Raw genomic sequence first — 3,536 nt, 5'->3', positions numbered from 1 at the left:
AATACATTCTTGTTTGTAAGCCACACCATGTGTGGTATTGTCCTAGAGCTGGCAGAGTAAGACATATCCAACATATATTTCTTAAATAATCTGTTCTCTTTTAAAAGTAAAAAAATTAGGGTGCATTACCAAACCGTTAATCATTATATGAAGAGCCCCCAAAATCCATTCATAAAGTGGAGTATATTTACAGTTAAGATATAGATAAGGTATCTATCTATCTAGAATCATCTTAATTCCAAATTATTCAAAGAATTAAGGCAAAAGTATGAATTGGAATATATCACTTGCACCTCGAACTCAGCATTAAATTTGTAATCAGTGCCTTTGCACAGTCTGGAAAATGCAGTGGTGTTTATTATTTCTTGAATGCCTCCTAAGAAAACAGCTGATAAAATATTGACTAACACAAAGGAATGCACAGCTAATGATTGGTTTTCTGGTGTTCCCAAGGTGATCGTAGAGAGGAAATAGTTGTTTTATCAGGACAAACTCCATACCCTCTCAACTGAAATGACATCTTTTTTTTTTTTTGCTTTTAAAACAGGGTTTTTAATTGTGTGTTCCAAAGCCACTATCTCTTTTTTAGTAAGCCATATGCACTGGCTACACTCTTTGGGGAAAACAAACGAATAGATCAAAGATAAGAAACAGCAATAGCTTGTTCAATTTGATACTCATGCTCCTTACCCACATATTCTGAGAGGAAGATGACAAAGAACGGAGTAACCAGGTCATTAATTCCCTGGACATACCCACTAGCAGGGTGTTGGATGGCCCAAATAAAGAGAATTCTCTCGAAGATCTCCTGTACAGGTGATTGCTGGAACAGTGGAATGAGAGGATTTGTCCTTGGAATGTCAATGTGAATCTGTCTGTAGGTGTCCTGGTGGTGCTTCTTGTTTTGAGAGTCATAATACTGCTCAATGAAGCCAAAATACTCCTCCCACTTCCTCTGCAGGGTCAACTTCCTCCTCTCAGGGTTTGCGGGGAGATAGCCCTCATCAGGCAAGAAGGACTGCGTGAGGCTCTCACTTCCCCACAAGGTAGGCAGAACTCACTGACAGGAGTCTCCAGGTTACAGGATGAACCTGCCTGGGAACCCCTGGCCAGCCACACTTCCTCAGTTCATCTAAGTCAGTGTTATGGCTGGAGAGAAGCTGATGGAACTTTTCTAGGCGGGTTTTCTCCTGGACAGTCATTGGGGGAGCCCCAGAAGCATTCTGGTCTGAGATCCGGGCAACGAGGGGGATGATGAGTCAGAGAGGGAGCGGCTTCTGTTTGTGGAGAGGGTTCCTCAGGCATGTATCACTGGAGTTTCTGGACAGCTGGGCATCACTGCTGGACTTTATGACCTTGTAGCTGGCAGGAACTTTGGATGTTGTTGCCTGGGATCGTTCTGGTTTCACCCTCAGCTTGCTGTGGTTTTCCAGCATCTGGTCTGCAGTTGCCAAAGCAAACTTTGAGTTCAGGGTTTGGAAAGAAGGTGAGGAAAAGTCCTCTTCTTCATCATCACCAATGTCCCACGCATCACCGGTATTCTGGGCAAATGCATGAAAACTGGAGGCCTTCTTATTCTTCAGAGGAACTGCATTGACTTTTGACTGATCTTTAATGAAGTTTTTGGTGAGCAGTGGGTCCAGAGGAGGGTGCTGTGCTCCATACACGGGCTGGATGCTCCCCGGAAGCTTGGCGTTCCTCTTCCAAAATTGCGTGCTGTTCTCAACCGCCATTGCTCTGGCCCAGGGTAGGCATTGTAGGTAGGCTGGGGGGGGGGGGGACCCAGCCAGAGGCCCCCAGACCCCACAACCCGAGGGCCAACCCAGGCCGCTTCCCCGGCGGTCACCCGCTCCCAGCTCCTGGGGGCGCCATCTTGGATGTGGGCGACACTCCACCCAGAGGCGCTGCCATTGGTGGGCTTCTAAGGCTGTGGACAGGCGGACCAATGGGGAGCGGGATTCCTGCATGCCCTTGAAGCCGACCGGTAACATCGATGACATCATTTTAATAACCGTTTACTCCATCAGTGAACATGAGGTTGAATCAAGTTATCGACATGTACTTACATAATATAGATTCTTATTTTGTATATTGTTAATGAGACAGATAAATTACTGTTATGTAGCTATTGATATATGAACACACTTGTGTTGTTAATATGAATTAATAAAATAAAATTGAGTCCTTTGTTCCTGTAATCTTTATTTGCCCCTAAGATATAAAACATGCTATACCATCTTAGAGAGAAAGATAAGATGCAATAAAGGGTCGAATCGTTACAATCTTTCTCCAGATATCTGCCACCAAGTTACCCTTATATGATGATAAAAATAAAAAATAAAAGCATTGGTGAAAGCATTCCTGAAAAACTGCAAAAGAGTTAAGCAACTCAAATCTTTTTCATTATTCCCATTCCCAGGGAATGGAAACACCACCACTGTGGCATGTTTCAGCAAGACTCAAGGTGAGGGGCAAAAACAACCCTAAACCCACAACTCCATCTCAGAATGTCTTGATCATTTTGCATCCCTCTAAACAAATATCACTTATTAGATTTCTTTCCACTTTATCTGCTAGTCCCTTTGAAGAGCTGCATTTGACATTCAGTAACAATCACATCGTTTAAGGCTCTTAAGTCACTTACCACCTACTGATGTCTTCATGTTTAAATCCTGTGCAAGACTATCACTCTCTTCCAAGCCAAAAATGTGTTTTCTAGAAATCTGCACAACTTTCCCCAAACGTCAAGTCCCTGTGCAATTTGCCTTCTTGAGGGAGGTCTTTAAAAATGATGCCAAAAAAAAAAAAAAAAATCGCTGTTTTCCTGAATCACACAAAAGAACTCAGAATAAAGGTATTACTAAACTAACTTCACTGGAATTTTCCTCATAGTGAGAAAATGCACATTAACACATACTCTATGCTAATTGTTTTTCCCTGTAGAAAATGAATTTAAATTAAGATGACAGATTCCTAACATTATTTCTACACTTGATCTTAACCAAAAGGCCAAGAAGCAATTAACTAGTCTTATTTCTAGATATCAGTGTGAAATAAAAATCAAGGCAAATGCCCAATTCTAGAAAATAGAAATAAACTAGGCATCTCTTTTGTATGTGTGGTGATGGACATCAAGGAAATTGCATAAATGTGTTCACACTTCTTCCTCAAAATTGCAATTAGGAATATATGAACAAAAGTCAGCGGTGTATAAATAAACCTCTAGTTTTTGTGTGTTTTATTTTAAATAATGTTCCTCTTAGTCTTCTTACCACGTGGGCCAACTGATCTGGTGTCTAAACAATTTCACATCAAAATAACCAATCAGTCCAGCTATTCCAGAGAGCTTATAGGATTTTGTGGATTTCAAAAATGAACAGATTGGATATTACAGGCTCAAAGAGGCACCAACAGTGAAACAATCAAAGTCCTTAGATACACAACAGATAGGAGTTCTGCCAGGAAGAAAACACTTGTATGACGGAGACATCTCAGGTCTGCATCCACCTCACACTTACCACCCAGCTTGGTCATCT

General features: G+C 41.6%; 1 pseudogene; it reads right to left on the bottom strand.

Moving 5' to 3' along the window:
• Positions 1 to 644: 644 nt before the first annotated feature.
• LOC131276714 (TBC1 domain family member 22B pseudogene) lies at positions 645 to 1,807 on the bottom strand (annotated as a pseudogene).
• Positions 1,808 to 3,536: the final 1,729 nt, after the last annotated feature.

Source organism: Dasypus novemcinctus, chromosome 30 (assembly GCF_030445035.2).
Source record: "Dasypus novemcinctus isolate mDasNov1 chromosome 30, mDasNov1.1.hap2, whole genome shotgun sequence".
In the NCBI taxonomy this organism is placed as follows: Eukaryota; Metazoa; Chordata; class Mammalia; order Cingulata; family Dasypodidae; genus Dasypus; species Dasypus novemcinctus.
This window is presented reverse-complemented; position numbering and strand designations above follow the sequence as displayed.